The sequence below is a fragment of the Mus caroli genome, unplaced genomic scaffold, assembly GCF_978045245.1.
Source record: "Mus caroli unplaced genomic scaffold, Mus_caroli_1 scaffold_18, whole genome shotgun sequence".
Classification (NCBI taxonomy): domain Eukaryota; kingdom Metazoa; phylum Chordata; class Mammalia; order Rodentia; family Muridae; genus Mus; species Mus caroli.
Window position 1 is genome coordinate 79,108,334 of NW_028227273.1, and position 23,576 is coordinate 79,131,909.

At 46.6% G+C, this 23,576-nt stretch overlaps 1 pseudogene; it reads left to right on the forward strand.

The window, feature by feature from the left end:
- Window positions 1-6,876: 6,876 nt before the first annotated feature.
- LOC110284303 (ubiquitin-conjugating enzyme E2 L3 pseudogene) lies at window positions 6,877-7,342 on the forward strand (annotated as a pseudogene).
- Window positions 7,343-23,576: the final 16,234 nt, after the last annotated feature.

The following is a 23,576-nucleotide window of genomic DNA, read 5'->3' on the forward strand; positions in this document are numbered from 1 at the left end:
GATCATTCTCCGCTTCTCTGAATGCCTGCATCTTCAGTTCTTTACCTGTGTGCACATGTGTGCTCATGTATGCACACATATGCACATGCCTGTATTTTCTCAGAGTCCTACTCATTGCCTCTCTCTCTGAGATCATAGTAGATGTCAGAATGAACTTTAGCCACACCCACTTCAGGTCCATTTCTCAGGCATCAGAAATCCTGAGATTAAATGGAAAATAGCATTGAAAGCTAGCAGTGGCTCACCCTAATGACCAGATGGTCACATTCCCTGTGACAAGCACAGGGCATTCCTGTGTCCTGCCCTGGAAACTGGCTGAGCAGGTGTCTCCTCTCCACTCCATGACAATGTGCCAGCTAGCACCCTCTGGGGGACAAAGCAACAATGGAAACTGAGGGTGCCCATCCTGTATGGGAGGCTCATATTCTGTGTGCTCAGGGCGAAACCCTAGCATCCATGTTCCAGACTGACACTGGTCCACTGGCCCTGGGTTTCCATGGGAGTTCTTGGAACCAGGAAGAGGCCAAGGCCCTTGTATTTGTAGGGTTTCACATCAAGGAAGTAGGCCCAGTGCACAGTCTGCCCTAGGAGTGATCTGTGGACCACAGAGGGCCAATTAGTAAGAGATATTTATGGTTGGATTATCTGTTTCTGTGATCTGACCCTTCTTGACCACCCCCTTGCTGGTTACATCTGAGAAATAAAGAAGGAAGATCTGTTGGTAAATCCTGTCTGCCTCCACAACCTGAAACTATACCGTACGTGAATGAGAGCAAGGCTCCTTGACGAGGAGGGTCGCGTTGCTGAGGGAGCCTCTTTTCTCAGGAAATGAGGTTGGTTCACTTCTCACTTCTTCCTAGCATGTTTCTCCGTCCTTCCCTAAATAAATTATCTTAAGGCTTTTAAAGGCTTTGTGTAAAAGTCTCCTCACTGTAATACAAACTAAACACACTTAATTTTGGACAGTCAGAGGGTGAGTAATCACACAGCGCATTGCTCCAGGGCAAGGGACATTTAGACTTAAGCTAGGGAAAGTCCTGGACAAGCCAGAGCATATGGGGACCCCAAATTAGGGCATAGATTGACAGGAAATAGTGGGAAGGATCTCCTGTAAAATAGGGGACTCCAGGAAATCAGAGGTCAGCGGACCACTTCTGGTCACATGGAGAAGTGCTCTTGTAAGCTGAGAGAAAATCATAGGTTTCTTCAGACAAGCATAAACAATAGTTAGAGGGAAACCAGGAGGACACAGGGAATCTAATGGCAGTGGGCATATTATGGGGTAGGCAGGGGAAGATGGCTGAAGAGCATCTCATTCCATTCTTGGACTCTGCTTACTGAGCCTCATGTCCTGGTCAAAGATAATCTAAGACTGTGTATGTTTTTGTCTGCACCGACCATGGGCTCCAGGAGTCATTTTGGGATGAGCTCTTCCTCTAAGCTCTTGGCTTGGCATGTCAACAGAGAGTATGGGGTTGCCGGCAACTGCAAACAGCAGGTTCTTGCCAGGTCATGATAATATTGCAGAAGTTGTGTGGGTGCCAGGAACCGGGGCCATGGTAGGAAGATTCCACCCGGCAAGTGTGAGCTTGCTCAAGGTTTAGAAAGAGGACTTATGAAATATAGCAGGCTCTGATTTCCAAGTTCACCCTCTGATGTGGGCCAGCCTCTCTTCTGCAGCACCTAGGGGCAGAGTGGACCCTACAGCCAAAGATGGGTAATAGGATGAAGGGGAAGAGTCAGCAATGAGGCAGACACTCTAACAGAGCTGGACCATGTCTCTTCCACCCTGAATGTCACTGATTGACAGTTTACACCAATCCACTGGTAATGGGTTTTTGTTGTGGCTTTGGACAGGCTGACAATTGCTAGTAAACAATTGTTAACTAAGAGAAGTATCATCTAAATGGGATGCTATTTATTAAGAAAAAATGTGACAAATGCCAAAAGAACAGCAATCAAAATCTATGTGCATGTGGAGAGTAACCTGAGAAGGTGACTCCAGGGTGGTGGGTAGAGATAGACAACAAGGGCTGGGCTTGTGGTGGTAGCACCCTGGATTCCTAGGCAGGGCCAGCCTGGGCCCTCTGGTAGCCAACCTTTTGCATCTGGCAGGAAGAGATGCTCACCAAAAGATTAGCATTGTAAGCCAGGGCCTGCTCCGCACCAAGCAAACACTGGGAGTGCCGGGTGTGACCCGTGTCTCAGGATTGCTCCAGGTAACTCTTCTGTCTTTTGCTGCTGTTCTCTCTGAGCTGTTGATTTTGGAAGCTGCACTTTTGCGCGACTGGATTGCTTCACATAATCTCAAGCCCTTCCCAGAAGATAACATTCTTGTGGGATGACAGCAATCCTCAAGTCCTATTGGTAGCTCCAGTGTCAGCTCTGCCTATGCACACCTGGGGACACCAGAGTGCTACTGACACCAGAGACAGGCTTGGAGAGACAGCCATGTGCCACCCAACACCTGTGAGCCAACTTGTCTTAGAAGCCTGGTATGCAGTGAATTCATTTCACCTTATTTGATGTTTAGAATGGGTGTCACCTGGCTTTCTGGGTCTAAAAATTAATGGTCTATAGCTCAGGGACTTCCCTCCCTGAGTCAGAGCCTGTTGATCTGCTTCCTGAGAGCAGTTGGCATTTATTCTAAACCCTCAGGCCCTTGGGCTCAGGCTGCTACAGGCCAGGTGAGAAAGTGAATTCCTGAGTCAAGCAGTCCTGCCTCCAGCATGGTAGGAATTTGAAGCTTCAGGCCAGACCAGGAATGCAGGGCAGAGGGAGGGAGCAAACTCTAGAGGGAAGCGGGCATGGGCTTGTCTCTCACCTGTCACACCACGGGCCAGGGGTCTGGGTTGTCAGCATCAGAGGCTGAGAGTGACCAGGCAGGCAGGTGGCAGCCTGTCTGAATGTGTGGCTGTGGTAGTTCCCTCCTGTTTCTGGGATTGCTCCTTCAGAGCACAGGCCCGGAAGTTTACTAGAACCCACTATGGGCAGAGACTCTTTCAGGAGGGCCATTCTGAGAGAAGTCCAGTCCATGGGGCCAGCCAGATGAAGAACTGTCCTTCCTGAAGGCTGTTGTGATCTCTGCTGACTGTCACAAAAGCTAAATGACCACAGATATTCCCACAGACCTATAAGCTATTGCTGCTGGCTAGACTAGAAAGTCCTGCCAGTTGTCACATTGGTAGCTTCAAAGACCTTACTTACCATGACAGCATGGGCCCTTTCTCTGCAAAACACAGAAATGTCTCTAGGCGGCTGCACTGGGAAAGTGTTGTAGAGTAAAAGTCTTCTCACTGAAACTAAATCTCTTCTTTTCTTATTAAAATAATGTCAAAACATCTCATGTGTCTCTGGAAGTACGGTGGACTCTGAGACTATAGGCATTATGGGGAGGCATAACTGTTCTCCAAGATATGGGGGTTTGGGAGAGTACCATAGAGCCCCACTTCTGCTCCATACATTGTTTCTGACCATGGGGAGACCATAGCTTCCTGAGCATCTCTGACCCTTATATAAAGCCCTTGGGTTTCCTTATGCACTTTCCTCTTTCCAAGGAACTGAGTTTGTAAAAGCTGCATCACATGGACATGAAATGCTGCAGATACCTTTGGCTAGAGAGTGGAGGGCCCAGGTGTGAAAGGTCTAGGTATGGAGGATATAGGTGTGGTTGGCCTAGGCGTGAAGACTGAACTGTAGAGAACCTAGGAGTGGAAGGTCTGGGAGTGTGGAACACTCACGTGTGTGCAGGGCCTAGGTGTGGAGGGCAGATGCTTGCCAGAAGAGCCACCGCATTGTGCAGAGCGGCCATTACTGAGCAGGCCCACTGGAGACATCACTGAGGTAAGGTGACCCTTGGCTTCTCCTTCTTCCGTGATGTATGTCTCCCTTTCTTCTCCTGTCACGGTTGTTGCCTTGTCTTTTAAATTCGTTCCCCCTTCTTTTTCATTCTTTTATCTAGAAATTTGTTTTTATTTTTAAATTTGTATATATTTTTATGTTAAAGGCAAAAGAGTAAAATTTTAGTTTTTAACTTATGTACAAAGTGATTTCATTCCAAGTATCTCAAAGCTTTGCATTTTATTAAAAAGTAATGTTTTTTAAAAGGTTCCCAGAATACACTCCAAAGTTAATGACATAAGACCATCTTTGTCTAACCATATTACCGACATTTATTAAGGGTATGTGAAAATGCCACTCATGTTTTAAAGTGGCTTTTCTCTGCTAGGAAAAACTTCCTCGCATGGCCCCTCATACTGCCGAGACGGTGCTTTTCTTATTTTAATTATTTACCTTTACTTTTTGAGATTATAATATAATGATATGATTTTCCCCTTCTCTAACTTTCCTCTAAACTCTCTCTCTCTCTCTCTATATATATATATATACACACACACACACATATATATAATGACTATATATGTCATATAACACATACATATATTCCTACATACACAAGTATAACCTACTCAGTATGTATAATGTTTCTTGTGTATATTTTTTCAGGGCAGATCATTTAGTTTTGGATAACCAATTGCGTGTCTTCCCTGGGAAAGGCTATTTCTCCTGCTCTCTGAATACCTCAGTTTCCCGTAGCTCTTTGTATAGGGTACAGGTTCCTGGGCTTCTCCCCTGCAAACCATCTCCCACCCCATCCATGTGAGCATGTCTATTGTGACTTTATGGGTGTAGCTTCTGACATTCCTGGGAGACAAAACAGAGATTTGTTTTTAAAACAAGATTGTTCTTTGCCATAATAGTGATGTAATATAATTAACAATAATACTAAGTCTTAAATGAAGGTTGGAGCAATTATTTGGGATGGACCCCCAGGTGGATCTATCTTTGGTTTAGAAAAAAAAACCAGTAACAACAACAACAAGAACAACAAAACCCTTTTGTTTTTACTGTTAGCTTTGTGGACTGTTGGTTCTACCCACTAAAAACCCTCTCCTGGTGCTGGTTAACCTGGTGACAGCCAGAGCCCAAGCTAACTGAAACTTGAAAAGGGGAAGCTCTGAGGGTCCCAGCTGAGTAGAGAAGATGGAAGGGCAGTGGGGAGACATGCCAGGCCCGTGGAGGGTTGTGCGCATCGAAGGTGAGGACGCTCTGGGAAGCCCGCCTGCATCCTTAGCTTAGGGAGCAGGTGGTCAGGGCTGTGCCCCATGGAGGGCTCTGCCTGTTTGTAGACAAACAGCCCTGGCACCTGTGCAGCCCAAGCAAGGCTTCATTAAACACAGTTTCTGCCTCAGATCATTAATTTGTTTTAATTAGGTGGCCATGGGTCCAAGGGGTTGAGAGGCTCTCCGTGTATGGTATGCAGCAGCCTGTGGTCCCCAGCTGGGCCTGGCTGGAAAGTGAGGAGCTGTTGCAGACAGGAAAGGGAGCGGGTGGCCTCCAGGAGGTGGGGTGATCCTTGCCCTTCTGGGTTGGAGCCTTCTCTGCTGACAACAGCATGGACTGCCTTGGGGTGGGACCTGGCAGGGGTCCCAGGCTGTCAGCTGTGTATTCTCAGCCACCAGCCCCTCATTAACCCTAAGCAACATTTTCTGTCTTGATCATTGCTTAATGAGCTTGGGTGCCTGTGGGCCCATCATCGACTGAGCCCAGACAGGGTGTTCTGTTTGGCCATCAGAAAGGAGGCTGTTGCTGGAGGTCAGTGGGTCCTAGACTCATAAACATTGTGGGGACATGATGGAAAGATGATGGTTTCATCTTCTCTTCCACAGAGATGCAGGGTGAGACAATCTGGTTTAGAGCCAACTTATGATTTAGGGAATTATTGACTTTAAATTGAGGAGGGGGGACGGTCATACAAATTCCACTTACCAGAGTTTTGAATAAACTATATTTCCCTCCACTTCTATTGCAGTAATGTACACATAACCCATTTTGCCATTTTAACCATCATCTCTCAAGCGAGCAACAAGAGCTACACTTGGCTCTGTTTGTTCCCGACGTTACAGATGGTTTGGAAGGGCAGGTAAATGACATCTGAGCTCTGCTGAACATGGTGGGCAGTTCATAGTTGTACTTTCTGAATTCCCTTCCATGGCTTCTGTTACTGGACAAGCTTGTTCCTCATTTCTGACACCCACTAACTGGAATACTTTTCCTTCTTTATTCTGTTGTGCGCTCTACCTGCTCCCATCTTCATAAGCACTCCCTGGATCTGAGCTCTGGATAGGTAGTACTTTTGTGGTCCCTGGTGTGCAAAGCTTACCTCACAGGCTTTTCCTGCGTGCGACACTCCAAACTGTCCAGCTGCCCCTCTGCCCCAGTTCACTTTGTACCTTCAGTCTTTGGTTTTCATTTGTGGATCTTCAGCATATGTTGGGCTAACATTTCACAGTGACCTTCCATGGCCAAGTCCACATCGGGAGTGTGAAAGCACACTGTGGCTGTCCCAGCTGTTGTGAGTCTAGCTTTTCTCATAAGAGAATGGTGAGTTTTCAGCATTTACCTGTGGCCACTTCTGGTCTTCTCTCTCCAGGACTGTACCTCTGGAATCAGTCTCTGGGTCCCCAGTGCTGTGTCATCCTAGGCTTGATGATCGCATCTCCTTATCCCATATCTCTGGTATTTCATCTACAAACTTTGGCACAAACTGTGTGGAGGATCCCTAGTCTGTATCTCTGCAGGGTTGTATGACACTCTTACCTTGGCTCAGATGGCCTAGAACCAGGACACTCTACATATGTAGAGGCCTGGGAAGGAGAAGACATCTGAGCATATACCCTCTATTTTCACACATGTGTTCTCCCCTCCCACTCCCCAACACCTATAAGGTAAGAGAAAGCCTAAAGTAGGGCTGGCCTGATGCCATGGTACTAGTCTGGGAAGGTTTCTGATAAGATGTGAAGGTGGAGATCCAAGATGGCGGCCAGCAGGAGGCTGATGAAGGAGCTTGAAGAGATCTGCAAATGTGGAATGAAAAACTTCCGTAACATCCAGGTTGATGAAGCTGATTTATTGACCTGGCAAGGGCTTATTGTTCCTGACAACCCTCCATATGCTAAGGGAGCCTTCAGCATTGAAATCAACTTTCCAGCAGAGTATCCATTCAAACCACCCAAGATCACACTTAAAACAAAGATCTACCACCCTAACATCGATGAGAAGGGGCGGGTCTGTCTGCCAGTCATTAGTGCTGAAAACTGGAAGCCAGCCACCAAGACTGACCAAGTAATCCAGTCCCTCACAGCACTGGTGAGTGACCCCCCAGCCTGAGCATGCACTCCGGGCTGACCTAGCTGAAGAATACTCTAAGGACTGTAAAAAATTCTGTAAGAATGCTGACGAGTTTACAAAGAAATATGGAGAAAAGCGACCTGTGGACTAAAATCTGCCACGAGTGATTCCAGCAAGTTTGAGCAGAGACCCCAAGCAGTGCATTCAGATACCTCGCAAAGCAGGACTCTGTGGAAATTGACACGTGCCACCAACTGGCGTCCGCTTGTGACAGTTTTCTTAATCAGAGGTGGTCAAGGTAACCTGTAAAGAAGGGTTAAAAAATTCAGATGGTCTAAAAAAAGAAGAAGAAGAAAAAAAGATGTGAAGGTGAATGGGGTGAAATATTTTTGGGTCTTTATAGCCCCTACTACAAGGGGCCAAGAAGGCAAGCTGGAGATAGGCTAGCCACAGCTGAAGGTTGTGTGTCTGTGTTAGAGGCTCCTGCCCTTTCCTATGGCACTTGCTACCCTTAAACCTGTCATCATTCAGTTTTGAGGCACTCCCTCATTCAGTATGGAGCACAGGCAAGGGGACAGGACTGGTCTTTGGTCAGCTGGCTCCAGTAGGGTTCAGCCAGTAGGGTATGGTCTTATGAGACCTGATGCTGAGACAGAAGACTGGCCATGACACGGGTGGCCAATATAAATTGCAAATTCTAATTTGGCAGAGGCCAGTTTTGGTTAGTGACTCACCATGTGTCACTATTTGTGTAGTTAAGGATCTACTAATGTAGAATGAGCACGTGGAGATGGAGAGGAAGCAGTTACTTTAGACACAGTATATGTAAAGGACAAGAAAGAGATTGGATGGGTGTATTATCTTGGCTTGTAAAGTGAATTATACATTAAAAGTTAGCCTCAAAAGAGGGGAATGATGGTACCTTCCTATAATTCTAGGGGTTAGGGGGATAAGATATGAGTTTGAAGCTAGCCTGAGCTATATGAGCTATAAAAAGAGATCTTGTCTTAAGTGGCTGCTGAGGGGGAAGATGGATTGTTTCCTGCACACAGAGGCTGTCTTTGAAGCAGTCCTCAGTACCTTGCTCTAAGTTGGAAATCATTCCAGTGCCAGTAAAAGACAGTTGGATGGCATGTACTTGATCTGAGGCACTTGAGGTGAATAGACGAGTCCCCACTCCTGGGCACCGTTGCTTTAGCATGGGGCTGACACTCCATGTCTGCTATTTGAGAGCTCTCCTGGGCAGATACCCTCCATTTTCACACATCCATGACTTCTCATTGCCCCTCCCCAACACCTACATTGTACCCATTCGGGTGGTGAATTAGAACAAACAAATTCCACTTTCTATAAGATATTTGTGAATGGACCAACTTCTCTGGGGACCCTTTCTTTCTTGTGTGGCACCCTTATTGGCCAGCTACAAGCCTTCTCTGTGCCATTTATGCTATGGGGCATTTGAGTGGCACCTCTCCAGCTTGGTTCCAAGTGGAATTCTCTGTGCATCTCCGTCTCTTTCTGGGTAGTCTCTCTTGCTTGTCTGTGTTAACCTCAGATACTAGGGGACAGGATGAGCAGCTTAACCTTTTGCCCATGTAGCTAGTGCTCTACCAACTTTCCAAATTTCTGTCAACCCAAGGACAGACATTGAGTTCTTCTCCTACTCTGGAGTTCTCTGTACTGAGCACACAGGCAGAACTTTGCTGATGCCTGTCTTGCATTGTGAATGTAAAATAAACCGCTGTGGTAAGACTCCGTCAGGAAGGATGTCTCTGACCTGGCTGGAGGCAGGTGGACATTCCTGATAGTCCAATTTTACAGGTAGAGGCAACGCCTGCTGAGGGCTTGAAATGGGGGTCTTCTGACCCTTTCCAGGGACAGGCACAATTCATGGAGATAGAAAAGAGAGACTGCACTTTCAATGTCTGACTTGTCCTTAGGTCAGACCAGGGCTGGATGACGACACTGTTCAGCTGCTGCAATCACTAAGTTACGTAGGGTTCTGTACTAGTGGAGTTCGCTAAAGGATCAAGAATCTGTTAAAAATAAGAACCTGTTGAAAGGAAATTTATTATAATGGTTTACAGACTGTAGTCTGGTTAGTCTACCAATAGAAGGAAAGGAAAGGCCAAGAATTCGAGAGTTGTTTAGGCCAAAAGGCCAGATGTCTCAGTGGTCCTAATCTAGATCTGTAGTTCTGGAGGATTCCTAGGGCTGCTGATCTCCAGTCTTTAGTAGCATCCCCAAAGAAGTGGGTTCTAATACCAGTGAAAGAATGCCCTAGTTGCAGGATAGATGAACTTGTCTTTGAGAGTGAGACCAAGCAGACAAAAAAAGCACATGTTTTCTTTTACATGGACTGTCATCAGAAGTTATGGCCCAGAATTAGAATGGATCTTTTCCCCTACAGGATCTGATAGAGAGAAAATTCCTCGCAGGTTGTCTGTCCAACGGCTTGCATTTTAGTTGTTTCCAGATGTAGCCAAATTGACAACCAAAGTTAGCCAGCTAGGCTCGTGTCTCTCTAAGGTTGGTGTTGAATGCATTCCCACGGAGCGGGGTATTGTACTTAAGGAGTTGTAGAGTCATGATCATAGTTCTGAAATCTCAGTAGGCCTATCAAGTCTACAACTACATGGTAGACCAGATCTCACGCACCTGACCTGTTGCCAGCCCGACTATGGTAGGCTTTCTGTGTTTTCTAAGTGTGAGAGTAGCAGAGGAATCTATCCCCAGGTTTCCTGTGGGCCTTAATTCTCTAGCAGGGACTACTGTATTCTCAGAAATCTTCCCACATCTGCTTGCCATTCAGGATCTTAGGATGGAAACTTCTGGAGAGCATGCACAAATCCCATGCCTTCAGCACCATGGTAGAGCCATCTTCTACTAAGCTTGGCTGCTGGTTTTGGATCAGAAAAGCTCACATAGAAGGCTGTCTGTTGTCCATCAGCTTCCCAACCTTCAGGCAGGCACTCCAGGATGGCACCATCCTTGGCTGGGGTTTCATTTGGGGAATGTTCTTGTCATTTAATTGCAAACTAGCAGATGGATGGCCCCCAGTGTTTGGAAAATGGGCCATGGCCCAGGGTGGACCAGTATATCCAGAAAGTGTGGCACTTGCTTAGAGAGCTGATATATCTGTGTCACATCTGATATATGTGTTTTCCCTGCTGACTAGCAGGGACACTGTGCCCTCAGAGCCTGCCAGAGAACATGTGGCTTACCCAGTGGCCATGTGCATGTGGAAGGCCCCCTTTCTACAGCCTACACTTCTCAATGGTGGAAGAAACCTTTGGGACATTCTTCATATGGAGAATGTCTTCTTATTACCAATCTGGGGCCATGCCAATGGGTTCCTCCAGGTACTTAACAAGTACTTACCATGTACTTGAGGCACAGTACAGAATCCATCAAGCTTCACAGAAACTCTATGAACAACAGGAAGAGTTATTCTCAGAGAGCAATATAAGGTATAAGGGAATAGACATATGTCTCAAGTCCACAAAGTTCACCTCTTTCTCTACATCTTGGACCTAAAGTTAGTGGACTAGACCTCTTCAACCCCTGTCTTTTCTTTAATGCTTCCAAGGACCTCTGAGGGACAGGAGATTTCAGTTAAAATCACAGTCAACAGCTTCAAGCCCTGCACTCTCCAGTAGAATTAGGACAATGACAAACTATCTTCTTGGTCCTAGAGACTGACAACTGGTTTGCTCTCTGTAGTGGTCAGCATTGCTTTGCAGTTTCCAGAAAGTACATTGGAGTTGTAGAACCTGGTCAGAGGATCTCCTGAAAAACCCTGCTGCCCTCAGCCCTGAGCATAGGTCATAGTAAGGAGTCCAGCATTACAGAGAAACACCAAGATGAGGACAGAGACCCAGGGCTGTTCTGGGGGTGGTGAGAAGCAGTTTTCTTCACTAAGTCCTGTGAAGGTAGGAAGGCAGGCTCTATTGTCATTTGGGTTCTGGACTGACTTATCAGTCAATCATAGTTAGAAAAAAGCCCAAGACCCATATCAACACAGCCTTCTAGGTCTTTCTGGAACTGGCCAGGCTGCAGGGACAATAGCTGAGGGTCACAGCTATGAGCCCCAGACCAGGGAGCTGTTGCTACCTTCCTAATAGAGATGATAGTCAGGTGACTGCTGAAGTCAATCAGCATATAGTATCTGTAACGTGTTTGTTTAGGTATTACTGTCCTCCTTGGGGGCATTTATGAGGTCTTCATGGTGTTAGTTACTCCTTTCTCCTCCCCCGGGCATGAAAGAGCTGGTATCATACAAGGAAGAAAGCTTGGTGCTGATCCTCATGTTTAGTCACCAGTACAGAGGGTCTGTGGCAGTGGCCTAGCCTGACATTGGAGTCTGGATAAAGAGAGTAGTCATATCACTCTTTCCCCAACAGAATCCTGTCTCCAGGGAGAGCCTTGGTTTCAGTATTTCCATGCTCTTGCTGTGAACAAAAAAAACCACAGGAAACCCAAAGGGAGGGTGATGTGTCCTGTGGAAGACTTCTGGGGGGTGGATCTATTTGGCATGTTTTTGTGGTAGCTCAAAATCCTTTTGGAAAAAGTAGTCTGTTTGGTCCCAATAACAGTAACCTTGAGGTCCTGTTACAGGACTGGCAATTGAATCCCACCCTGGGGATATGAGCAGTCAGACTTCCACCTGCAAGCGGGTGCTTCAAGATAGCTAACCTGATCCCTTCTCCTCCCGGAACACAGAGGGAAGAGACAGGGAATTGGGAAATAACATCCTTGTCTTTGCAGAGCCTGGAGTCTGAAGACTGTCTGAAATCTACTGATTCGGGACTCAGTCTTGATGGCTCCTCTGCCAAGCAAAGGTTTCAAATAAATGCTATACCTGTGACCTACCTCAAGCTGTCTTCCAATTAAAATATCCTGCTAGGCTAGCTCCTCATATGATCAGGGCAGCTTTCCCCATTTGTAAGTCTAGGCTACATACAGAATAGACAAGTAGATTGGCTTGCTCTTGACTTGTTCTTGGCTAGCTAAGATATCATTAGCCTAGCTGAGCTGGTAGCTTGGGGCTGACTCTGAGTAGGTGTGGTGGTCTGAATAGGTTTTGCCCTCATAGACTCATGTGTTTAAATGCTTGGCCCACAAGGAATGACACTATTTGGGAGGAGGTGTGGCCTTGTGGGAGGAGGTGTGGCCTTGTTGGAGGAGGTGTGTCACTGTGGAGGCGGGGCTTTGAGGTTTTAAATGTTCAAGCTCCACCCAGTGTGGAGGATTTAGTCTCCTCCTGGCTGCCTCTGGATCAAGATATAGAACTTTCTGCTCCTCCAGCACCATGTCTGCCTGGGTGCTGCCATGCTTCCCAAGGTGATGATAATGGACTGAACCTCTGAAACTGTAAGATAGCGCCAAATAAATGCTGTCCTTTATAAGAGCTGCCTTGGTTGTACTGTCTCTTCACAGCAATAAAACCCTAACTAAAAGTGTGTCACAGGGTTTCTTACTACTGGTTCGCTGTAATGCTGAGGATGCTAGCAGTGGATGCTAGTGTGCTTCAGTGCTAGCTTCCAGGGCTGTACTGGAGGAAATGCAAGCCCCTGGCCTTGCTCCTTATCCTGGAGCTCCCAGAGACCAGCCTGACCCCTTCCATACCTTTGTAAACCTGCAGACGTTCTTCTAATGGTGAGCCTTTTGATGGAGTTGACTCTGCCACAGTGAAAGCAGCTCTAAGGAGAAGCCTCGGGATCAACGGCAGGCATGTTGTCCTTACTAAGTGTAAGTAGACAGGCAGGACAGGTGGCTCTGTTATCACTAGGCTCTGGGCTGGCTTATCAACTAATCTCATTTGGAGACCCTGCAAGTGCCATTCACCAGTGGGGCAGGGCTGTATGACACATATCAATGCAACTCCTCACGGTCTTCCTAGAATCAGCCTGGGCCATGGCTGAGGGACAGATAGGAGCTGTAGATCAGGGAAAGGTTTATTATGTCTTGCACCTGTTTTTAAAAATATCATTTTAAAGTTTCTGACTGCCTATTTAGGTTTACGTTGTTCGGTCATCTCTTCTTTATGGTGTTGGTGATTTAGACACCTCACTGTTCATGGCTGAACACAGGAGAAAGTAAACACCGATGAATTATGTTTCTTTTCGTTTTTCTTTTCTTTCTTTCTCTCTCTCTTTCTTTCTTTCTTATTGTTTTTTTTTTTTCCAGACAAACCCTGTTTAGCCCTGGCTCTTCTGGAACTCACTGTGTAGACCAGGCTGGCCTCAAACTCAGAAATCTGCCTGCCTCTGCCTCCCAAGTGCCTGAATTAAAGGCGTGCGCCACCACTGCCCAGCTGAGTTATGTTTCAGATATTGAGTTCCTGTGTTTCCAGGAAGTAGCTACTAGGTAGCTCTGATGTGCTCTGTGCTTCTGTTTCCAGACCATCTCTGACCAACACTGCTCTACCTGAGCCCCCACCCCCCACCCCGCACTCCCCCCCCCTGTCCCCAGTCCCTCTGTTGGTTCTGATCTGCCGAGGGCAGGTCCTTCTAGGCAGGGATCTGGGCTCTTGGAAGGCTAGACACTCAACCTCCTCTGGAGTCAGCATCGCTGAGATAGGAGAATCAGAACCTGCTCCTTACCCTTGGACCATCTTTTCCTTATATCAGAGTTTGATGAGAGAGAACCTAGCATGTGATATTTTCTGTAGTCTCAGAACTGGATGCATTTCTATGGCTCTAAAGTATAGCTAATATGTTGTGATCGGTAAGGAAGATCACATTTCAGTTTTAAAAAAGTTTTTCTAAGGAGAAAGTTCTAATTTGAAGACATTGATAAAAGGCAATTGTGTGCTAATTTGTATAAATTTGAATTATGACAACAGACTGAGTCTAAAACTCTCCTCTTGAGAGATGGCCTTTTAGAGAAAGATTCAAATCTAGCGAAGTGATTCAGAGCCTCTGAATGTTTATGCTACATCTTCCTAGGTCTCACACATCTTGACATTTTGTTGCAATTGTGAGATAAACATTGTAATATAGTAACTTTGGCCATTTTCTGTGTGTCTAATAAATTTTATCAGAATAATTAAAAACTGAGAATGCAAAATTGGATGTAACAATACCTACTTTTTACCAAGCGCCAAGAACAAATATTTGTCTAGTGAGTGAACAAGACACACCTGGGGAAGCTGGATGAGTCACACACTGTGGTCCTGATGCCATTCAGTCACTGATACTTGGAGGTAGATATCAGGTTTTAAGTAACAAAGCTGGGGGCATGGTGGTGCTTGCCTGTAACCCCAGCATTTGGGAGGTAGATGCTGGAAGATCAGGAGTTCAAGGTCAAGCTTGGCTGCATAGCAAGACCTACTAATTGAAGCTACAAAGAGAGTGAGAGGTGTGAGGAAGAAAGGAGGAGGAGAAAAAAATAGAGAAGAGGACAAAGAAGATGCTGAAGAGGAGAGGTGTTTTTGCCTGACACATGTGCCTCACAGTGGGTCTGCCTGCTGTTGCACCCCAGCCTGTGGTGTAGGAATCTAATTATGCAGATCACTCTTCTTAGGAAACTAGCCCTTAAGTGGCTCAAAGCAGGCCTAGAAGAGTAATCCTGTATACTTACTCCCAGAACCCAGATGTACATAGCTATCTCCAGGGTGTTTCCTTCAAATACTAAAAGGAGAAAACCAGAGACCACACAATTCTATAACAAGAAAGGACAATACGGTAACGCACTCTGAGTAATCTTTTCACCCACAGAAGAGAATAAATGGGACAAGTCACAGGTCCAGAGAGGCCCAGCTTGTGGCCACTTACACACACCCAAGGCTACTAGCATTCCCTCCATTGTAACATCAAAGAAAAAACATACCAGGAGCTTCGGTCTACTGCATGAGGGAAGGAGGATTGTAAACCTAAGGGACACCTGTCAGCAAGATGTGTCCAGAAGAGTACGAGTGGGTGGACTCAGGCCCTGGGACGGTCGGAAGACCTGGTGTTGCCTGGTGGTGCCGCTACTGGGCTCTGAGATGTAACAGTTCTGGCTCTGCACTGGTGTTGAACATGCACACAGCACAAGAGTGTCATCTAGGAAGTAATGACAGTTTACTGATTAGGCTAATAGAAAACAAGTAGGTGAGACGTCTGTCTAGTGCTAAAGTTTCTTCTTCCTGTGGTCCCTGGCTGTTCTTAGCAGGGAGGCATCTGAGTGTGGATCGAATTTTCTTTCCTTTCCCCTATTTTATCTATTTGCTGTGTTTCTCTCTGAGCCCTCGTCTTCCTATCTCATTCATCCTAGATTTGGTTCTTGTCCACTTGGGTTGTGGAGTCTCACTCCTGATTATCTGAGTGGGCATCGTGTGGGCATTGAACAGTCCTGCCTCTGGGTCATGCCGAGGGGTGGGGGGTGTTAAGAGAAGAATCAGGACCCTGCTAGACGCGGAGAGTCAGCCAGAGTGAAATTACTGCACATTTGTTTCCTATCAGGCAAACCCTCTCCATTCCTTCATTTTAAAGCTCTGTAATTAAGTCCTTGTAAGTCTTTGATCAGCAATAATAGCTGTTTACAACAGGCGAGGCGTGGCTGTACTGAGTGGCTGAGTGGGTGGCTCCCGCCACATGCTAGTGCCAGCTGCAGCTCAATACGATGGGAACAGTCCTATCCTTGCCATTTCTCCATGGCTTGAGCAGTATTTCTCCATTGACCGCAGGTTCTTGGGCAGAGCAAGTGTGAGCTAGGCAGAAGATGACCTGTGACCTCCTTGCTGGAGACAATGTCACACTGCCTACAGAAAAGAGGAGGGAAAGAGTCTGAGGAGCATCCACCTGCCTGGCCCTGGGTTTCTTTAAATGGACATAAGAGCCATTATTCATAGGTAACAGCATGTTGCTGCTAAGGCCCTTCTATCGGGGGTACCTCTAGAAAGGTGGTTCTCAACCTTCATAATGCTATGACCCTTTAATACAGCCCCTCACATGGTGGTGACCCCCAATCATAAAATTATTTCATTGATGGTCCTTTACTAGTTATGAAGCATAATGCACATACCGGATATGCAGGTTATCTGATTTGCAAACCTCAAAGGGGTCACAACCCACAGGCTGGGCTGCTCTAGAGTCTGACGCCTGCTGAAACAGATTGGCCTAAGGTGTCTAGCCCGGGTCCTGGGACAGTTGTTTCCCTGACCCTGACTTTGCTGCTGCTTTTGTCTTCATGTCTCTCACCATTCCAGAGTCCTTGGGGGCTCAGGGGCTATTTCCCTTCTGGCTGATGGTCTCAGGGAATAGGTCCCCTTCAGCAGGGATCACGTTGGTACTGCAATGCCTTTGGAAATTGAACGTTGTTCCACCCCACCTTCCAGTCACTTCTGGAGGTTATTTATGTCTCCAGAAAAGGATTCTGAATGGTGGCACATACTTGTAATGCAAATGCTCTGGAGGCTGAGGCAAAGTTGTAGTTTAGCTTGGGCATCTTGTCTAAAAGACCAATAAAACAAAAACAATAAAAAAAAACAACAACAAAGACACAGAAAAACACCAATCAAAAAAAAACATTAGGGCAATGGAAGCTATGGAGAATTCAGGTGAGGTACATGGAGCAGGTAGTAGCCTTTCCTGCCCCTAGTTTTAACACTGGTTTCAGGAAAGGGAAGTTAGAATTCCTGTGTATTTGCCTCTAGGTCTGATGGCAACCCCCTTTAGAAAACAGGGTTCACGGAGACCAGGGTTTCAAGGGCTACAGAACTGGGTCTGCTTTTCCTCAGTGCTGCTCGCTGTCAAGTTCCCTGTCCACCTTTCTCCAACCTTAGGCCAATTTGCTTGAGCAGCTGTCGGTCTGTCTGGAGACCCCTGACCATGGCCCTTGTATAGCCTCTTCTCTGTTGCTATGCTAAAACACCATGGCCAAGGCAGCTTAGGGAAGGGGGAGTTTACTTTGGCTCATGGTTCAGAAGGATAAGAAGAGTCCACAATGACACTGTTGGCATGGCAACAAGTGGCAGGCATGACAACAGAGACAGGACTTGGGGACTAAAGGGCAACCTCCAAGGCTAGCATTCTGCTTAGGGATTGGCTATACTAGTAGGTCAGTATACTCTGCCCTGGTCAGCTCTGACCCAAGACTGAGGTCGACTGCTCCCACATAACTCTTGCATATGCTACCAGGTTCCCTTTAAGAGCAGCTAGTTTGGCCTGGCTGTCAGTGACATGGCCTTTGAAGGTATCCTTCAACCCCAGCCCCTGTTTAAATTATGTTCATGTGTCTTAGACAGCACAGAAACATCAGAGTGGAGTATTTCCATCTAGGGAGAAAAGCAATTCACAGGGTGAGAGAGAGAAATGGAATCAGTGAGGCCTGATCAGCAATGCCTTCTTTCCTTTTTCTTCCTTGGCAATTACTATGCTCTCAGGAGAGAAAGACATTTTTGAGGAAGTGAGACAGTACAAAGAAGAAAACAACGCATAGAAATAATTTTTGTTAGCATTTCATTGTATATAGCACAGGATGCTAAAGCTCTCCCTTGCTCCTGATGCCTATTTGTCAGTCACAGGTATCCAAATATGTCTTCTTTCTTGCTTCTTGATGTAGTCAGGCCTGTAGATATCAGAGACTGATGCCCACTGCCGCTGATTTAGCCATTAGGCTGCTCCCTGGGCTGTGATTTCTCTGTGTTCTTCTCTGGGCTCTATCCCAAAGGTCTCACTCTGCCCTCTGCCCTGATTGTCTTCAGTACAATTGTCTCTCAAAACGTCCATCTCTAGACACTGCATTTGTCTATGTCTCACAGACTGCTTGTTCTTCCACTTGTATAACTCCAAAGCTAAACATGTTCAAACCACACTCCCAGTCACCGTTTCTCCAAATGTGCTCCTCCTGTCTGTGAACTGTTAGCACAATAGTCCGTAAACACCCTCTGGTTAATTACGGGTAACCCTTCTGAAACACTCCAGAATGTGGGGCACTTTGCTTTTTGATGAAGGGTTTTTGATTAGAGTTTCCTACTATGGTCTGAGAGGGACATCAACCCCTGACCTTCATTTCAGGGTCAAAGTGAGAAATGAGCACAGTAATTAGCTGGAGATGAACTAGCAGGTGTGTCCTAGGCTACAGTCTTTAACAGACAGACAGACAGGGCTATTTGAAGCTGTCCAGGATAAATAAGGGCGAAGATCTCTAGGAGCCTATCAAACAGCTGTTGGTTCCCATAAACAGGACAATGAAGACCCAGACATGTTTTCATGGATACTTCCAGGAGGCTCAGAGCTGATACCGTCCAGTCCCCTTTCAAGGGTCCAGCACTGGACACTATGTCCTATTTAATGGAAGGGTCTGAAATCTACATGTGAGGTAGGAAGATACTGACCTTGGCACATCTGCTAAAAAAATCTCCTTGGCATCACAGTGTCTAGGGATGCACTGTAAGGCTGATGGAAAAAGCAATGACTCAGCATCTAGTGAAAGGACAGCACCCATGAAGTCCTGTATGACCATCTAGGCTTCAAAACCTCAGGGTGTGGCTCTATTCAAAGATGGGGTCATTGTGAGCCACTGGGGTGACCTTAATCCAACATGGCTGGCATCTGTAATGATGGTAAATTTGGGACAGACACTCAGGAAGAGGCTGTGAAAGGTGATGCTGTGTGCTGGCTGTGGAGAACAGCTTGGCAGAGCCTGACCTGTACTGAGAAGGGTCAAGCACGGGGAGACTGGGTCTCAGATTCCATTTTAGAGCTAGAATGGTGGGATGGGCTTTATCTTGTGGGACACCTGGTCTGTGGTGTTTTATAGCATCTCAGAAACCAAGATAGCACCTCAGAGACCCCATCTGACAGCTGTCTACTTACACAGCTCCCAATATCTAATTATTATCATTCAAAGGCTTCACAGTTCTCCAGGAGTAAAGATTTTATGACTACATAAACAATATGCCTGCAGCCCTTTGTCTGGCCTCTTTGCAGGTGGGCACCCACAACTTTAGTACAGGCTTCTCTTATGCTCAACTATTTAGAATGGGATCATTGTTGACTAATAACTTAAGATAAGGTATTGCGGTAAGACTAGCCCAGCGTCTTAGTGTTTCTATGGCTGCAATGAAACACCATGACCAAAAAGCAAGGTGGAGAGGAATGGGTTTATTTGCTTAGGCTTCCAAATCTGTTCATCATGAAGGAAGTCAGGACAGGAACCCAAACGGCAGGAACCTGGAGGCAAGAGCTGATGCAGAAGCCATGGAGGGGTGCTGCTTACTGGCTTGTTCCTTATGGCTTGCTCAGCCTGTTTTCTCATAGATCTAGAACCACCAGCCCAGGGATGGCACCACTCACAGTGTGCTGGGCTCTCTCCCATTGTTTACTAATTAAGAAAATGCCCTGCAGACTTGCCTGCAGTCTGATCTTATGAAGGCATTTTCTCAATTGAGACTTCTTCCTCTTAATGACTTAGCTTGGGTCAAGTTGACTTAAAACTACCCAGCACATTCAAGAAGTCTGGCATCCTTAAAAAGGGGAAACTTGGGACAGACATATAAGAAGGTAATGTTTTCACTTCCAACAGCAGAGGTGAGTGAACTTGGGGAGCCCAGTCAAGACAGTTTGGTTAGCAGGGGCTGCCCAGGGCTGGCAGCAGAAAGTTAGTTGTTGGCTAAATCCAGAGGGCAGCAGGTCAGAGGGACAGGCTTCATTCCTGCCATCTGAGGTAGCTCAGCATGTTCTTTCCCAAGTAGAATACGGAAAAGTCAAGATAGAAGGTGGACAGGTGGGTAGGAATGAATTGCACTAAAGATTCTAAACTACATGCAGAATTCTAACATTGACTCCCCATTCCCCACTCACCTCGTCCCTCTCTCTGAGGCATTTATTTCTATAGATTGATGTGGGTCATGACCACTCCAATGATGTCCTGTGGGGACAGGAAATGTCTCTTACTGGTGAACACTTCTTTCCCCCCCAACCCCATCTCGGACCATTTCTCTCTAGTTTCCAGGAAGTAATTTTGATGGTGTGGATTGCAGTACAGTGGCTATCCATCTGTGAACTTGCAAAGGCCTCTTTAAACTTCATGATAACTATGACCTCCTCTGGATTCTTGGGTCAGGAATGTATACAAGCCAGTGGAGGGGCTCTGAGCTGAGGTCTGGCTGCTCTCCAAGAACCTTCTTCTTTCTTTTCTGGAGCACTCCCTGTTTCTCACCTCTTGCAGTGAAGTAAAGGAGGAATTACCCAATCAAGGGACAGGGTGACTACTGTCAGAGAACAGGCCAGCCAGTGAGACAACCAGTACCTCTGCATCTCCCATGGGAAGAAAGAACAACTTGTCCTAGGTGGCTTCTGTCTTATGAATGAACTTGGAATATTGAGGTTCGGGTGAGGTACTTGGGATATTAAAAACTAGCCTCTGCATGTTATGTGGGAAAGAAATCATTTCTGGAAAACAGAAACTATGGGGATATAGGACTCCCCATGTGATACCAGGGTGGAAAAAGGACCTCCTGTCCTCACGGCTTCTTATAGTTGAGATGGGTTTCATGGCCTCTCTCTTCTGAGCTGGGCTGGCTCCCTGTAGCGTCTCTCCCGTGAGCTTTAATGGCTGTTTACAATCTCTCTCTTCATCTGTGGTGGGCTGTCATGGCTTCTGTCCTCCCAGCTGTGCCTTCTCATTCAGACCCCCATCGGTGAAGACACCCTTTTCACATAGTGGGACTCCAAGGCAGAGCCACTGGTGAAGGGTGGATCAGCCTTGTCTCCCTGGGAACCACTCATAGACACTGTGAGAGGCTGGCCTGGGAATAGCCGAGGCAGACAAACGACTGTCTATCCTGTGTTATTTCTAGAAGAAGCAAGAACAAATTCTCAAGCACTTGACCTTTTATTAAAACACCATTTCCTTGCAAAAGCAGTAATGTCTAAGAGGGGTATCAGAAGATGAACCAGGGTCATTTAGGGCCTTGCTGTGAAACACTGATACCAAGGCAACAAGAGAATGACTTATTACCTGATGTTCCAGGTATACCCCTCCCCAGCTATGTACGTATTTCCAATCCTTTCACACATGATAGCAACTCATGATTTTATTTTCCTGAGACATGGTTTTCATACATGCCAAGCTAGCCTTAAACTGGCTATGTATCCAAGCATGACCTTGAACTCATATCCCCCTTCTCCTCTCTCCTTCTGGAGTGCTGGGGTTACAGGTATGTGCCCCCTCCTCCAGTTTACGTGGTGTTGGGGTTCAAACCAGTTGTTTGTTCACACATGTCAATCAAATATTCTTCCAGTCGGTCTGTAATTTGCTGTCAGTGCCATTCTGTGACATTCACTCATTCTCACACACCCTTCTGAGGATAGCTTGATCTTGTTGTGACCCCGAACTGCCAAAAAAAAAAAAAAAAGTTTCAAAATTTAAGACACATTAAGAATAAAAGGCAAACATCTCTGAATGGTACCTCAGATTTCCCCACATTTTATCCTTGGTGACTGCTTTCTTCCAGTTTTTCCTCCAAAGTTTCAACTGCCCATCCTAGCTCAGGTTTGTAATCTCTGGAATGAAGGATTTGATTTTCTATCCTCACACAATTGTGTTCATTCGAAGGTGCTTTCCTTACAAACTCTCTTTCTCCTCCTGCTGACTGAAGAGTTTTACAGATGACACGCACAACTCTGAAGCAGGGGAGGGGCATTCATGGGTCCTATCTGGGGTAAGGCAGATCAGAGTCAGGTAGTATAGGCCTCCCACTGGGCCTTAACTGTGTAAGATGGCAGGAACACACATCCTAGAAATGCCCATATTTTACTGGCTCTCTGGTTCACACAGTCTTTTTGGAAATGCTGCTTGGAGATTAGTCTTTTTCTTGGAATAGGAAAGACTGTGGGAGTAAACTTGGAGGCTTGGGTGTTTGCCCGAGTTGGAAACAACGTGTGTGAAACCCAGGGGTACAGTTAAGTACTTCAGTTTGTTCCCTGGAGATGCCTGTGGTCAGTCACTGTGTTAGAAAGTTTTCTCATTGACTGGAGGAGACTAGGATGAAGCTCTGGGCAGTTTGCCTCCTAAGACTGTCCTAAGGGCTCTAGAGCAGACTGAAGCTTGCCAAGGTTCTCCTCTCTCAGTGGGAAGCAAAAGTCTGAGGCTGGGAGCCCTTCTCCTGCCTGCAGGAGTAGTGAGGGTGGGTTCCAATTTGTGACCAGTTTCTGAGGCACCATCTTCCCTGACCACCTGACTCTCAGTATGTACTGTCTTAGCCCCAGCCTCAGGGCCAAGACAAAGAAGGGCCGTTGGAGCCGCAAGGAATCAAACTATGTCAGGAACAAACTGTGAAGTAGGCTGGTAGAGAATAGTAAGATACGTAAAATCCAGCTTTGATACAGGTACACAGGGAGTCCCGGAGTCACAGATATGGTGGCAGAAAGGATTAGATATGGCACCACTTTGCCGCATATTATCCAGAGCCTGTTAAGTTGTGGACCACACAAGGTAATGGACAGGTAGCCAGTTAGGCTCTGTTCTGAAAACAGTCCTGTGTGACTCCAATGAGTAGCCCTGAGCTCATGTCAAGGCTCCAGCGCTCTGGGTCTGGAGGATTTCTGGAGGACACTCCTGCCCGCGCCGTGGGGCCTTCCAGGTCTCTAAGACCCAAAGTTCTTTCCTAGAGGCTGTGCTCTTGAAGCCTAGGACTAAGTAAGGGAGGGCCACCCTTATCTATTGCTCTGACCTTTGTCTTAACATTCTTGACCTCCCAGTTTAGTTTCTTCTGCATTACTGGAGAAGTAGATGCCCCTATGTGGTTGTTAGAATAAACCTGGTGACCACTGCTGCTGAATCTGTGCTCTAGCCTGAGAGAAGTATGTTACACTTTCTACCTGTTAAGTCAGCAGATTACACCTATTAAGACAGGCAGGGTCATGACTTTATGGCTTCTAAAGGATTCTCACACACCCAGCCTTTCATTTCACATTTCCTTTCTAGTGTCATACTGTGCAGGTGGGAGCCACACTCTGTGCCACTCTAGGACTGGCTGAAACATCTCAGTGAGATGTGCTTCCCTTCCTAAGACCTTGATGGGCTGACACTGTGTCCTTGGTAGGAGCTCCTGTGTTGACAGCCCTGGGAGGGAAATGGTCATGTGCCTGGGTTTGGTAGGAGCTCTCCAGGGCTATCAGTTTGGTGCTCTGACAGCATTTCTGCTCTGCCACCTTTCATCTGGTGGCTGACCATGAGCTTGGGAGGCTTATCCTCCTGTCTGGTGACACATCAGGAACTGACTTAGAGTTTACAGCAAGTGGGATTACTAAGCACTGAGGCATAAACACAGGATGTGGACGGATTTCCCAGCCTCTAGTCAGTCCTCACGGGGAGCACCTGGAGCTCAGCCAGGGTGCTCGGCAGGAAGGGTGTAGTTTGCACACGTGAACACGTGAAGGAGTATGCATGTG